Here is a 15,971-nt window from a genome sequence, read left to right as displayed (position 1 = left end):
TGCAGGTGGGGCAGTAGAGAAAAAAATCAGACTCCTTCAAACAAGGAGATGTAACCCATCAAATCTTCCCTGTGTATTGCATATGGAAATTGATTTAAAACTACTTCAAAGTACTGAGTAACAAATCAATTCAACCTTTTTCCTTACATCATCCTTTCTTAACACTTCCTCTGCCCTATGCTGGGTTATACCTATTTATGTTAGTCAAGGATCTTTTCTCATTTGATTCTTTTCTACAACGAAGGAGAACTAATGCTTAAGATATAATGGTTGTGCACTAATCTTTGAACAAAAAGTAACCTATCTCTTACATGCATGTTCAATTCACTTTTCTCAATCTTCCCACAGAGACAAGCACCAAATTAACAATATAACAAAGGCATATTTCCTGTGGCAAGGGCCAGGCCAGGCCTGGCATTACTGTAATTCCTTTGTTGAATTGATAGACAATTGAATATTCTTTAGTTTCCTGTGGTCTGAATTCATAACAGTTCTTTATACAGACTTCTCAAAAAAAAAAAAAAAAAAAAGGCTATCAGTAAAAAAATTTTTAGTATGCACACCCAATACATGTATATTAATTTGTTTATAAATTATACTCATATATTGCCATATTAATACAGAGTGAATATTATAAAATTTACACAAAAGTATAAATTTAAAAGGATAACATAAGGGTGAAATAAATGTTTGTTGTTGTTGTTGAACTTATTTATTCAAATAAGTACAAAAAAAATTCTTTTTGTACCCCAATGGATTGTTTTGCATATACCTTAGGGAACACACACACAATTTTGGAGACCATTACTTTAATTAATGTATTGCTGTGGATTGTACACCTTTTTAGTAGAAGTGTTAACAGCAGCAGTAACCAAACACAACCTATCCATATACCACACACTTAAGGTTGATATCACATTCACATAAGAATTTTAAACTTTCAAGTCTAATTCATTTTCTGTTTTGAGTCTGCTAGAATATCTGTGGCTGGTTTGAATTAAAAACATTGTTATGGTATTAGGAAGTGATGAAGACATGACTGTAGCTGTCTGCTTATTTTCTTTTGAATAAAATCACATAAATTAAATAAGATAGTGTTTGTCATTTATTTATTGTTTTGAAAGGACTGTTGATTAAAAAGTACTGGGAGAAGGCTGGTGTAGCAGAATACAGGAGGGCAACCTTTTCCAGGACTGTTCTTCCCCAAAGCAGGATGGTGATGCGCAGCCACAGCACCATGAGAAAAGGTGGTCTGAGCTGGACTGAACTGCAAATGTTACTTTTGTTACAGGGAGGACTTCAGACCTTTGACTTGTTGTTGACATTGAGTTGCTGACATACCAGCAACTGCAGTATAAATCTCCCACAAAAAACTCTGATCTTAGAACCTTGACTATTTAGAAAAAAAAAAAAAAAGAACTGTAACAGTTACTCCAAAGAATTAAAATTTCTGTTCACAATTTTTGGAAGTAGCAGTGACATTTAGTCTTTAAACTTATTTTTCTTTTTCCCTTCCATCAGAAAATCAATTGTGGTGTTCAGTTTCTTATTTTTCTCACTGTAGTATCTCCAACTCCTGTTATATGTACCTTGCCATGTTGTAAAGGTCTGGGAGGAATTGCAGCTGTCTTTAGGCATTATTATAAAGCTGCTGAATCACAATATATGGGAGAAAATGAATAGTAGAAAGTCCATTGAAAATCATTTGTTTTACTGTTTTGATTATGCCAAATTTCTATTTTTTTTTTTCTGCTGTTTAAAACCATTAAAGGCAAAGCCTCATATAGCCATACATCATTTCTGCTTTGCAATAACACTACCCTTCATTTAAAATGTAGAATGTCTTATCTTACAAAATTAAGACAAAACCCTACATATTGATACTAATGATGGAATGGATATGTATTTATTCCACATTTGATTTTTGCCAATGAAAAGGTATTCACACCTCTCTCAAGCCACTTAAACAACAGACCCCAATCCTGCTCATACTGAAGTAAGAAAATTCCTACAGAGTTAATTGGAAATGGAGAGTAGACCATGGTCAAAAGTACTGTCATGTACAGATACCACAGAAGCACCTAGCTGGCAAGATGATTAGCAAGCACATCTGTTCTGAACCATTAAAATGATTTAAAGAAATTACCTTTGAAGCCACCCACAGGACAGCAATTTTGTACAATCATTACAGACTCATTAAGAAAAGTTAATGTAGAAAAAAAAAAAAAAAACTGCTGTGGGAAACATAATCTTTTTCTCTGTTTACTAGATAGTCTAAAGATGTGAGCAGAGAAGAGTCTGAACACTTATTTTTGATGATTATGCCTTGTCTCCAGAGCATATTGGCTGACTTATTTCTCATGGTACAGGTTAGACTACTTTTAACATATTCAGACTGTGCTGAGAACTTCCACGTTGGACATATAAATATGGTCAAAAACAGGTCAGAGGATTTGGGAACCCCTCTTAAAAAGATGTTCTTAAATTCTACACTTGGATTCAGAACCCTACACTACGCAGGCCTCTAAATGTCAGTTTAAAATTTTTTTTCAGAGTAGTCCCATCATTAGGTTGAGAATAAACTATGGATGTAAAGAAAGAGGTACTACGGTTGGGGAAGGGACTTAATAATTCATACTAGGATCAAAGAAAGAACAAGAAAAAATGTGATAAACTCAAAATTTTAGATAAAAATAAGAATTACTCTTTAAATGTCATAACAGAACACAGTACGATTTACTACTGGAATATCTGCTTAATATCCTTTATTTTGTATGTAATATTTATATAAAGCAAATATTGGGAAGAAAAAAAGTGTTGCTTACAGAGGTATTGTGCTCTGAGACATACAAGGTTCTGTTTGACTCACAAACTGGAGGATGTATATGGAAAGCACTCATTGGATTTGATAAAGCTTTGACATCATTTCACAAAACAGTCTCATGAACAAACTATAGAACTATAAATTTGGACAAAACCACTGGGAGCAGACAGTCATAGTGAGCAAGAAACTAAAACTGTAAGAGATTAAAATTGGTTGCAACCAGGAGTTAGTTCATACCCTGTGTAGGGTAGCTGAGGTCAGCTCACTTTGCAGAGGGACCATCATCAAAACAATTATTGCTGTTTGCCAGCCAGTGTGAGGTTTGTTGGAAGGTTTCAAGTCAACTCTGAGTAAATCACTAATCACTTAAATCACTACATATTGCTCTCTACAACTATCAGAAAGGAAGTTGTGGGGAATTTATGTCAGTAGCCAAATATCCTGCTATATCTGGGATCCACAGCTTTTCCACAGTTGCCAAAGAGAAAAAGAAAGGAAATGGCTAATGCCAGTCTGGAAAGTAAAGTTCCAAATAAACAAAAGAGCTTTGTTAAAAAAAAAAAAAAAAAAAAAAAAAAAAAAAAGTCAGCAAAAGGTAAAGTTAAAAATGCAATAAAATAATAAAATAGATACTTCAGTAGCAAATAGATACTTCAGTAGCAATAATCTGGTCTTATGTCATTTAAATACACAAGGAAAAAGCCAACCAAGTATTCTGTGAAGCCACAGAGGGATATACAGAAATTGGGAAGTTAGTTAATGACGTTAGTATTGCTCTGAGCTTGAATAAATTCTCTGCTTTCGTCTTCATGAAATAAACCAAAGGTCAGTTTCTGAGGATTAGGATATTTTCCCAAGTGGGAGGGAAGGGAATGGAAATGTTGAAAGACTTTATGAGTACATCAAAGCAGAAAGGCAATTAGAGCTGATAAAAGTTCACATACAACAAAATACAGATAAATTGCATTCTAGATTTTTTTTTTTAGGTCCTAAACTAGGCATTAGGACCTAGTTTATTAAAAGGGTAGTTTTGAACAGAAAACATAAACAAACATGTAGAGTCATTTTCAAATAAATTGAGATATTAAAAAATTTGTTTTGAGGAACTCCTTTTAAGTTATGAATATCATGTCTACTTAAAACTTCAATCCACTGAGCTTTTATAAAATGTCTGTACAATCATTTCCTCTCAGGGTTTATCAGTGTCAGGGGGGTTCTGTAATATTTGCAAGTCATCTTTAGACATGGAAAGCAGTTTATGGTCCTTTAAAATACACTGAGAATGCAGGTATTAGGTGACCCATTTTTACTCATTAGTTGCTAAATTCAGTATTTTCATAAGTGGACAGCGCCTTACATTTCAAGTTATGATGCACCTATTGAATCCCATTGTTTTGCATTTTGCAGCTTATTTTTGTCTTTTGTTCCAGCTAGAAGGGCAGATCCGTGTCACTGGATGTATATCTAATATGCTGATGTCACATAGTGCTCTGCAATGCCTTCCAGTGTGTCACTCTTATTTAAGCAGTAGTTTAGATTTTTCAGTACACATTCTTGGTCTTTTAACATGTTTTAAATGTGAAAAGCTGGTACCCAGTAACTACAATAGTGAATTGATACCGAGGATATTGGTTGTGTGATGTTAGATATGTTGCTTACTTTCTCTTCTACTTAGTTTCTTCTTATCTGACAGAGATTTTAATGATTCTAGTTCTGCTTCCCGGGAGTGTGGTGGATGAGCTTTAATTAATATCTTTAAAAGTGTTCTAGCTCCTTACCTATACATGTAATATAAATGTGAAGTATGATTAGATTTGAGAAACAATGAAATATCCTAAAGGTAATAACAAGATTAACAGTTTGTAGAATTTTATGCTTTCTATTAGCAACTTACATGTCAGATATTATGGTTGTATGCCCACACCTGGCTAAAGGAAGAGTTTTTGACTAAAGATGTTTTTCGCTCTATTTTTATCTATCAGGTCTAAATCAGTTCTGATAAAAAACATTTGTTCATTCTGGAGTTCTCAATAGTCATCAGAGATTTTCTTTTTAATAAGTAACATATTATTCATCACTGAGGTAGTGATCAAAAATAAATAAAAATAAAAAAATCCAACACCCACACAGGTAAATGTTATGAAAAGTAAATTTCATGTTTCCTACAAAATCTCACATCAGTTCAGGCCTTCTTACTATTTTCAGGCAAGGGTATTCAGTACAGCTTTCCCTGTTTCTAGATTTAAAATGTAGCTAAACACTTTTGTAGTTTCCATCGGCTTCTCAGTTTGAAACTGACTTACATTCAAATTGGCCCAAAGTCTTGTTGAATGATCAGCCAATGGGACACTGAAAATGTTTAGATGGCTGTGGCTGGGGCCTTCAGCCTTCACAGAAGTGTCTGTTACACACGTGGTAAATTCTCACTCCTAATAGACTCCCAGCAGAAATGATAGATTGATGAGTGATCATGGAAACACAAGTATCATTGTCATGCTTTAAATAAAGCCTTTCTGCAAGAAGCATGCTGCTGGGTAGCTGCTGAAAGTTCTCTGCCCCCACTGTATCCCTTGAGCTGAAAAATAAGGCTCCCAGAACCTTCATATGGGAAAGGACATCCATGATTTGCCAGCACAGGGTGCTCGTACTCTTGTCTGTGCACATCAGAACTCTCAGCAGAGACTCTACAAAACCTGTGTGCCCAGAGAAAGGACTTTCTTCATGCAGGGCATCCTTATTTAGGGGGATGTCTCCAGGGCTAGAACACCTTTCTGAACACTATCAGGATTTATTTTTTTCTCTTGTATTCCAGAAAATAGATGACTGCACAATTCCTTTTCTTACAAAGCTAAGTCAATATTTTAATTCAAACCACATGAAATAAAAAGTCTGTGACAAGACCCAGAATCCATGTTTCTCCCATCTTCATCCTTTTTTGCCATTCCCCTATCACTAGGAAGTTTTTATTAGCTTGTTCATAACAGCATTTTAAATGGGAGGGCTCAGGAATGTTCCTTTTTCCCAACCACTGCCTGAAGGTATACATACCATTGATTAGCACAGTTTTCTACAAAACTGATCTTGAACCTCTGCTGGCAGTGGCTAAGGACCCCTTCATGCTTATATCCCTAGACAGGCAGTAAAGCTGGAACCCCATCACTTCTTGAGAATGTAGGAAGAAACCTGGAACCCTGATGGGCAGGAGATCTAAGAGAACAGCACACATACAGCACAACCAGCTCTGATGGGCAGCAGCACCGCTGTTCTGTGGATGTTCATGAGACATAAGTATCAAACCTGATGTCAATAATACGGTTTCTGAGCTCATCCAACAGCAGAAATGAACTTTATCTATTAAGGTTTTATTTAGTGTCAGGACAGAGGTGAAATGTGTTTTTGTTGTTGTTTGTTGCTTTTTTTTGTTGTTTTGTTTTTATTTTTGGACTATAGTCTTACACTTTTTTTTTTCTTTTTCTTTTTTTCCCAGATATCAGTGAAGTTTTCTGGACTTAGGCCTGAATTTAAAAGCTAGGGATTTAATGCATTGAGCTTAGTATTTGCCACCATTGTTTCAGATTCATCCAGTGTTAACTATCTTACGATTTGTCTTCTGAATACTTATATAAGATTTTTAGTAATATTTATTTTAATTTTATTTCCTATATTGTACTGATATTTATATGTAATACATAATTATTATACACATATGTGAATAAATATTCTTGCAGGTAACCATTTTAAACTTAAAATAATTTAGTCTCACTATGTATAATCACATGCTTGTTTTTCTCTTCCAATGGAAAATGTTAAGATGTCATTTATTTCAGCTTGTTTTCAGCAAGAGCATCATCATGCATCAGACTTCCAGCATCTATTGATAATTTCCTTGTTTGCTTTTAATTAATATTATTAGTCATTCAGCATATGACACTCAAAGTAAATGTTAAACCCCTGGCAGCAAAAAATCTGATTGGCACTTTGTGTGTCACAGTAAAATGGCAAAGGACAGTTGTCGTCGTTCAGGAACAGGAGCACTTTGCTGGGAAAACAGACTATGACGATCAGTTATCCTGACCTTGAGAGACACTTGAGAGTCACTGGGGTCATAACACTGTTTTCAGGGAGCTGGAAAGTAAATGCTTCCACCAGGTGGTTGGCTTGTGGGGGCACCAGCAACATGCACAGCTCCCAGACTCCAGGAGAACCTCTGGATCTGCCACCCTGCTTCCCTGTGATAAGCCAGGGTACAGGGTTCAGGCTATCATTTTGGATCCACAGATGCACTACAAGCAGTGCTTTGGCCTCTGCTGAAGGAGGTGCCAGTCTCTTTAACAGAGCTTTATTTATTTATTTATTTATTTATTGAGAATCTAACAGTATTATTGTCTGTCATTGCTATAAACTTGTGTCACTTCAGACTATAAAGTCAATTTGATTATTATTATTACAATTATGATGTATCAATATTATAGGTTATACTGTAACGTTATTATACAGTTAACTTAATGGTGAGGAGTGTCTATCATGAAAGAGTAATAGCAGAGTCCAGAAAATATAGATTTCTTGCAGGCTAACTCAGTCTGTCTTTTTTTCTTGACTTTGTCACTGCATCATATTTCTCCATTTTTCCAATGCCTATGTAAATATCTGCATAGAAATCAATAAAAGCACACCCTGACACGCACATTCACCTGAATTACAGGTTGCTGAGGTCCTGTACTGCTGTGGATAGGACACTAGTAATGCTAGAAGCACTCAGCCCTGTCAGGTCCCTTAGGAGAAGCGTTATCCCCACAACCACCCCTGCCTTCGCAATGAGCACGTCTTGCAGCATATGGCCAGTTTACATCAGGCTCACTAATCTTTTGTTGTTAAGTGTCACCAGTCACCACACACAATAGAGTTTGATTGAGATTTCTTCTCTTTTGAAGGAATCAAATTGCTTTTTTTTTTTTTTCCTTCCATGAAATAAGGCTCACTGGTTTGTTATTAAGATACATTATACATCATAATTCATCTCCTTGTTTATATGCCTATATATATGATGTGCTCGTCTAACATTCTGATAAACAGATTTATTTCAAGAAAAATCTCTCTTGCTCTGAGGTGATAGCTTCTTACATTGTTTTCTGGCAACTGGAATTAACAATACCTCTTTCATAACATTTTATAAGATTCCCTTCCATACTGTTAAAGACCAGCAGGTAACACTTGCTTAAATAGAAAACTGATTTCCATGCCAATAGCTCTTGTTTTTCTCTGCAAGCACAGCCCAACACGGACAAAATACTAGAGAATGAACAGCTACAAAATGGATGTCCAGTAATGGGAAACAGGATCACAATATGATTTTTTATTATTTTTTATTACAACTGACTTCATAACTCAGAACAACATATTTTTGCATATTTGAAGTTTATTTGAGATGGTAAAATAACACCTCTTCAACATTTTCAAACTATTCTTCATTTTATAAACAAAAAAATGAATGACTTCATGAAACCTGTTTATTTTAAGAGGAATGGAAATGAATATTAATTTAATAAACATATTTATATTAAACAGCCAACCCACTCCAAACTTATACAAAACAGAACTACAATAAATATAAATCCCAGGAGGGATTTCATGTACTTAACCTTGTCTCATTTCATATGAAACTGACAGAGGAAATATATTCCAATCTATTAAAATACATTATTTTTCTGTATTGAAACTGACAGAAATTTCCCATATAAAATAGAGTATCAAAGTCCAGCTATCAACAGTGCTGCTCCTATTCACTCTTTGACTTTTTAATATGCCTTCCCTTTACAACATCTGAAAATATAAAAGCAATTAGTTATGAATAATATAATCATAATTTTACAACATTTTACATTTCTGTATTCCAAACTATGGGACAAAAACTCTTTTCATGGCTCATTCCCCAGATGACTACACATTAAAAATTGGAATCACATTTTACATTTACAACACTATTTCATATTTATGAAACCAGAAAGATAAACTTCACACACATTATTTCAACTATATATATTATTGGAGTGTCCTTCACACTGTAAGTTCTTTTGCCTTGCCCTGGAAAAACACAGACAACATAAGATTGCCAGGAAAAAGAGATGAAATTTCCCACCAACCCCTAGATGTCTATAATTTTTAAACACTAAAAAGAACTGATTTCAAGCTTTATAAGAGATAAATTACATAAAAAAATTCTGAAGCCTTCCAGGTTATGTCAAGGATCTAACCCATTACTTCTAGTCATAGAGAGCATGGAGTATAATTTCAGGATTTGCAAACAGTGAGCTTAGTACACTGGTGCTATTTCACACAGATACAATTCCTGTAAAATTCTTGGTGCTAAATCAGCATAAAACTAGAAGCACCAAAGTTTTGATTGCAATACTGCATTGGAAATAGAAAAAAAAAAAAAAAAAAAAAAAAAAAAAAAAAAAAAAAGGAAAAAAGGAATGAATGATAGGAAGCCTCCTGTGGCAAGGCAACAGTTGGAAAGAAAGCTAATCAGACACAGTCAGAAACTCAGTGGTTTTTGATAGACTGTAGACAGTAAAAGTCATGATTTCTCTCCAAGACATCTGAAACCTTCATTACTGCAATTGCTTATTTAATCCCCCTCACTTCAAGAAGCAAATGAAGCTTTATTAGGCAGCTCATGCAAGCTTTTTTTTTTCTCTGTATTCTTCACCAGTACTTACCAATTAACATTGTGCATCAACAACCTGACATTTGTAGCAGCTGCTGAGCCAAAAATGTATGCAGATAGTAGAACAGTATTCAAAACTGTCATACTCCTTCTAGGAACAAGACCAAATGAAGCTACCATTCGTTCACTTACCAAATACATGTTGAACTGTGGCCACATGGTACCTGAAAGGGAAATATTTATCTGCAGATTTTCCATAGCTGTCCATCTCAGTGATTATAACAATTTATATTTATTTCTTTAAGCTCCTGGCCCTACTTTACAGAAGTACCAAATACATGTATATATCTCAAATTTGGCCCAAGGGCACCTTAAAAATATTTAATTTTTAATATTCACTTCTTAGACTAAACTGGTTAACTCATCTGTAAAATCTTGGTAGCAGAACAACCAAAACAGACAGAGGAAATAAAAGAAGCCAGGTTTGTAAGGAAAAGCAATATCTTTTAATAGAACAACTGTTACAATATAAATGGAAAAGCATTCAGACTCAAGGTTTTTTAAAAGTATGAAAACAGATAGCTAAGAAACTTTTGGGATCATATAAGTACATTTTGAGAGAATACAAAATCCTTGGATTCTGGCCACAGAGATCTGATTATTTTCAAGACATTGTTTCCACAGTGTTTTATAACAGCTGTAGTTATAGTAGCATTTTGTAGTAGCATTGCCATGTAGTAATGCATGTAGTAGCATTAGCCAAAAATCTATGATACATGTTTCTTTCCTTTCCAACACTAAGGCAAATGTCAAATGGAAAGTCTGGGGAAGTTTTTGTTTGTCTGTATGTTTTGTTTGTTTGTTGTTGTTGTTTGGTTTGTTGAAACATTTTCTGTATTCCCTAATCTACTATCCTTGTGCAGGTAAGAATACTTTTCACAACACACAAAATACCACTGAAAAGTAAATAAATGGCTATAATTAGAAAGACTGGTTGATGCATTTGATTATCAAAGGAAAATATCATCAGTGCATTTTAAAGTCATCATATATTTTAACATATTAAGGAAAGATTTTAATAGAGAATATACTAAAGTTCATTCAAATTATATGTAGTATGTTGTAAGAGAAAATAGATACTTATTTGTTTTGTTAGTTCCCCTCCTTTCTAGGCTCAGTGAAGCAAAACTAGATACTGTTGTTATAGAGCCAATAAGTGTTCCACTGTCTATCTTTGTACTATGTAAAAAACACTGACCAACAATTTGAAATTGATGAGGATCTCTCAGATGGAAATAAAGGCTTAAATAGATGCTTCAGAAAATGAAAGGCAACCCATCACTTTTTTTTTCTTTTTTTCTTTTTCTGAAGACAATCTTAAATGTAAGGAATATAGAGCAGATTGTAAAATTCAAAGTCTCAATCTGTCATAAGCTGCTCCATTTTTTCTTTCATTTTCCACATTCCAGATAAACTCTAACAAAATCCATCTTACAGTGTAATTGTAGTAGGTGAATTTAGCAAGTAAAGTCAGGTGTTTCTGCAAATTATCATGGAGTAGATAATATTAAGCATACAAAATGACTTGTAGTAATATTCTTCTGTACCTTGAAAGAATAAAACTTTTGTACTTTACGATCTCAAAGGAGGCAAGCAGACCTTGTGATCCAAGACAGCCTCCATTAAACCCTTGTAATGTGTGTTAATGCAATTTTCCTAAGGGAATGCTGTGGTGATATTTATCTTCAGCCTGCTTGCTAAGAAAACCACTGCCAAGGAGGCGAGCAGGCATCTGTATACATGGCTGAATGGCATTTTTATACTAGCAGATATTGGAAGCCTCTGAAAAGACTCAGTAGGAATTGAATTTGAGAGAAACACCTGAGGAAAGGGCATTTGTCTTTTTTGGCTTTTTTTTTGGGGGGGGGGGTATTTTTTTTTTTCTTTATTTTTTTTTTTTTTGAGTTTGAAGACATAACTTGACATTTAATATAATAAAACCATCTGTAAAACCATCTCTTGTCCAGGAGTTCCATTATGAGAAGTCCAACTCTTCCAGATTAGATGAAAAAGCAAGTTAATTGTGATCTTAATAGATTTCTCAGGTGCTTGCTGTAATCAGAACTACCTTTTTAACAGCTTTCATTGCTCATTAATTACATTTCCTCTCTTAATTTCACTATTTCTTTCCTATTCCTTGGGGAGTATGGAAACTGATACAACTAATCACCTCTGAATTATGCATGTGAACCATCCCAAAACCACGTGGTTGAGATCTTTCTCTAGGTCAAGAGGCTACTTTCAATACAGAATAATTTCTCATCTTATGGTAGAAACTTACTGTGAACTTCAGTACAACCAGAGGCTGTATGTAACAACTAGCTTTGAGGCAGAAATTTTCATTCTAAATTAATTAACATGTCCTAAATCCTAAAATAATGTAAATGAGAAATAATTTGAGATGACTGACTCACCTGATAATTCTTCTCTTTCCTATTACATGTTTTGAAATTCTCTGAGAGCTCTGTCAACTGGACTTCAATTATCACCCTGACTGTTCTGATTAGGTACTACCTAGATGTAGTTTTTCTTTATACCGTGTCATATTACAATATAAGCCTCAAGTTTAAACATTTTACTTGGAGTATATTATTCATATATAGTGTGATTGCAATGGAGTTGTGACATGCAAATAAGAATAAAATTAAAAGCAGAATGTGTCTAAAACCGGTACCTGCTTTTTTTAATATACTGTTTCAATACAGTTTACCAAATGTTTCATGCACAGCACCCTACTTTCAGCATATTAAAACAGCACATTTATATTCTGTTCCACAGATTTTTTGTTGTTGTTGTTTTGAATAGGATTCGGTTCATTTTTTCTCCCCATATAAGCCTTTCTTTGGCCTACCTGTAAAAACAGTCTTATATTCTATCTTTGTATCTATTCCCATTTCCTAACTGTGAGATTTTTTTGGCCTAACAAGAACAATATAATGGGTGATCATGATATATTTTAATTTTTTCTAGGTCTAAAGGGCCAGTCATATATTCTTTGTGTACCTACAACCACAACCTTGCAGGAATGTGGGACTTGTGAAGTCTACAGAGAACACAGGCTTTGACTGTTACTTTCTTTCCTGTGGAAAAGGAAAAGGAAAATAGAAAAAAAATATATATATATATAAAAAAAAAAAGAATTGCATTTCTTTATAAGAAATTTTCTAAAGAGTATTGAGAGGTGAATTTCAGCGATGTACTAACCCTGAAGGAAGCAGAAAATAAAGCTTACATTAATGGTGTTTATATATTATGCTGCAGGGTTCTTATCTAAATGTCATTTCCACTGGAATGCCCAAGATTTGCCAAGAATTAGAAAAACAGTTATGTATGCAAGTGTGGGGGGAAGTATGCAAATGTGTGTTGTTATATACATTGAATGAGTTAATAATAAACATGCAATAAAGCACAATTTCCCAATGGTACCTGATTTATCAAGTAATGTTAAAAATGGTACTATCAGAAAATGTAAGAAATCATCATGTCCACGATACTTATATGTACCTACAATTACAGTGCCTTCCAACCAAGATGTGGCTACGCAGATTGTATGACTGAAGAAGGGGTCACATTTGTTTATTTTCTGTGTCCATAACAAAATTAATAACTCCAAAATTCTCTATGGTGTTCATTACAAGTTCTCAGATTGTGTCTTGCCTTGACGTATGTCAAAGGTAAAAATAGCTGCAACAGCTATGGGCTATGCATGATAAAAATGAAAAGAAAAAGAAAAACAGAGTGTGCCTGTTGGCATCACAGTCAAATTTGGCCATATAGTAGAAAGAAATAAGTCAAATTAGAAAGATAAAAGTGGAATTTTCTTTCCCAGCAGATAAAGGAATGATTGGGGTGAAAAAAAAAAAAAAAAAAAAAAAAAAAAAAAAAAAAGTTATAATAACAGGTTGCTGACTCAAAGCTTCTCTCTGAGAATAATCTCAGTTAATTTTGTTTCTAGCTTTTTATGCTACAGGGGAATGTAGAGGGGGGAATGTAGAAGTTTCCCTTCTTCCTCCTGCTTCCTTATTCTTGAATATGTGCTTAATGCAGAAGATGGGAAGAAGGAAACACTGCATATACCCTGTGTTGTCAGCTACCTACATTTTAATAAGCTATTGAAAACAATGAACTTAGAATCATCAGAGAAGTATCACATGCCCTTGACAGTCTGTGAATGCAGTTTTTAAACGTGCCTGCTACAATAATTCAGAGGTCATGGAAATGCATGGTCCTTCATTAAAGTAGAAAGAAAATGATGTATATGGAAAGTACTTTGTTTGCAACACATTCACCAAATATTGTTTAGACTGGAGATGGGTGACTTAGTAATTAAATAAATCATCTCCTAAGCAAATAAAGCTGTTTTGTAGTTCTTGTTTGCTCGCAGTCAATACTAACAAAGGAAAAAAATAAAATAAAATAAAATAAAATAAAATAAAATAAAATAAAATAAAATAAAATAAAATAAAATAAAATAAAAATAGTAAAATATTTTTTCTGGGTTTCAGAGCAACCAGCTTTAAGAAATCTAAGTAAATGTGTATGTGTTTAAACAATTTATTTTAAAATGTTATGCCACTAGCAAGTATAAATCAAGCATAAGCTATTTTCCTGTTTACCTTTATTTCTTTTTATGTTGTTTTCTTGTGAAAAATCATTCAGTTTGTTCCAGTTCAAGTTTTTATCAAAGCTGCAGACAGCTAAGGGTAAATGACATCTAGACAAGCTATCCTTGTAACTTAATATTCATATAATTTACTTAAAAATGAAATTCTTTAATCAATACAGTTGTAAAAATCCACAATAGAAGATATAATTTAAAAAGCAATAATAAAAAATTCTTAAATTAATTAACTTTTTTTTTTTTTTTAAGGACTTGGATTACTCTTTTTCTTCAACAGCAGATTCTCCCACAATGAATAATATTCCTCACATATTTTCTTCCAGCTACTGTAGTGTGATTTTATTCAGATAAATTGCAATGAGATACTCTTTTAAATTCCTTTCAAAGTCCATTAATACAAAGAAGCCTAAAATAATAATAGGCACTGAGGGAGATTCCTGAATGTAAAGAAGTTCTCAACCAGTGCAGAGCAAGCTAAGTATATATACATATATATCTTTATATCTTTATATCTTTATATATCTTTATAAGCTTTGAAGCTTCGATACGGGCTTCACATGGGCTGAATTTGGAAGACTGTAGTTCCAAAACCTCATGAAGCTCCTCTAAAAATTGAGTTAAAATCCTCTAAAAAAGGAGCTCTTAAAAATTGCAATCCAACAACCTAGATTACTGCAGACTAAATCTGCTTTGAAGCCAGTGTAGAGGTCCTTGAAATCTTTTCCACTGTGGCTGACCTTTGCAGCAATGGAGAGTAAAGCTAGGGCAGAAGACCTTCTCCTTCAATGCTTTTTTACTTATTATTAGAAAATAATTTGATAATCTGTATGCATTGTAATTATGTAGCATGCTGTTTTTACATTAAAGCATATCATTCACCAAACATAATATTAGTATAAAACACCATGTTTTTGAAACCAAAATTCTGATAGATTTCCTTTAGAGAACTGTTAAGCAACAATGTAATTAGGAATGTAAAAGAGCACATTTATGTGGATTACTCCTTATTACAAAGGTAACTTGTCTATTGCCCATGTACTTATTTATTAATTATATCCTGCAAACATATTTTAAACAAATAGCCAAGCAAAAGTCCTACTGAAATGTCATTCTGTTTTTACCAGGTGAAGTTCTGTTTGTTCCGTCATTGAAAAGCAACCTAATTAACTCCATATTATTCCATTCCACTTCAGAATGTCACAAACGTGCAAAAGCTATTCAACTGTGCTAAGGCTGGGGAAATGAAATTTTGAATTAGCCATTCTTTGGGAAAATACATTCAAATAGAGCCTGAAAGTTTGAGAACCTTCAATGCCCATTAAATTTGATCTTTACAGAGTCAAACCACTTCTCTATGAAAGAAGGGCACATTAAGCATTTGTATTCTCACCTGTACTGAACGAAGAATGAATCATAAATCAAAGAGCGATGGCCCAAGTAGTCCACCCAGATGGATTTCTTTATTCCTGCACAGCAGCAGACTAATAATACATAAGGTAATCCCTGTAGTAATCCCTTTAGCTATGGATAAAAGGAGACCCTCAGCCCCTCGTCATCACTAGCACTGAACTTTAGCATAATATTTTTATACACATGACATAAACACACAAGTGAGTGCTTTCATGGCTCTCCTTCCTTTTGAAGCATTAACACTGGTGAGAGGCCAGTGTGTCACCTATACCACTCATTACTCACAGAACAAGTCAAAGGACATAGTGCTCTCTCTGTATTAGTCTCCTTGATAACCTCACAGGGTTTTGCTGTGAATTGACATCTCCCTGTTTCTCCTTCCTTAGGTT

The sequence above is a fragment of the Aythya ferina genome (assembly GCF_964211825.1).
Source record: "Aythya ferina genome assembly, chromosome: 3".
In the NCBI taxonomy this organism is placed as follows: Eukaryota; Metazoa; Chordata; class Aves; order Anseriformes; family Anatidae; genus Aythya; species Aythya ferina.
The sequence above is the reverse complement of the archived record's forward strand: the minus strand, read 5'-3'. Positions refer to the sequence as shown.